Here is a 959-nt window from a genome sequence, read left to right as displayed (position 1 = left end):
TAATAATAATAATAATAATAATAATAATAATAATAATAATAATAATAATAATAATAATAATAATAATAATAATAATAATAATAATAATAATAATAGGGCTAAATTAACTTCTAGCTTTATAGTAATAATATCGGGCTCCTTAATAGGGTAGTTTAGGCTGCTTTTAAGTGCTAGCGGGCTTATATAGCCTACCTGTGCGCCGAATATAATAATATCCGGAAGTAGAGAGCCTAGCTTACCTAGGTAGGCTATAAGCAGCAACGCCTACTTAGCTACTATAAGCAGCAACGGCAAGTTAACTAGTAAAGGCCTATTTATATTAATAATATTAAATAGCGTAAATATATTTAGCCGCTTTAGTAGCAGGCTTATTAGCTTTAGTAGCAGTGCGTCCGCTATTAATAAGGGCGTTATTTATAAGGCCTGCTCCGCGTTTTATTTCTTTTTCGCGTACTCTATAGTATAGTAGTTTTTACTATACTTAGCGCAGGTATAGTTATAGTAGTAGCCGCGCTAGTTATATACGCCGTTTTTAGTATAGTTAGCGTAATCTATACCTGCCTTATTAGGCTCCGTAGCCCTATTTAACCGCCTTTTATTAGGGGCTGCTGCAGCTTTAGATAGCGGGGTAGATAGGGTTATAAAGTTTATTATAAAGTACTAGTTAATATATATATATAGCTAGGCCGTCTAATTACTAGCTAAGAGCTTATTTAAATCTATTATATATTAGTGCTAATAGATTATAAATAGAAGAACGGCCTTCTGCTATAAATAGATATTAGTATAGTTAATAACCTGCTAGTAGAAAGCTACTATTTCTATAGTAATAATAAGGTACCCCGGGTGGAGGCGGGCGACGATTTAGGTATATATAAGGAAGTAGTAGAACTATACTGCGGGCGTAAGGCTAAAGATTTTTATCTTATCTCTGCCTAGGGTATCGACCGTTAGCTTAT

The sequence above is a fragment of the Mytilinidion resinicola genome (assembly GCF_010093595.1).
Source record: "Mytilinidion resinicola strain CBS 304.34 unplaced genomic scaffold BDZ99scaffold_30, whole genome shotgun sequence".
Taxonomy (NCBI): Eukaryota; Fungi; Ascomycota; class Dothideomycetes; order Mytilinidiales; family Mytilinidiaceae; genus Mytilinidion; species Mytilinidion resinicola.
This window is presented reverse-complemented; position numbering follows the sequence as displayed.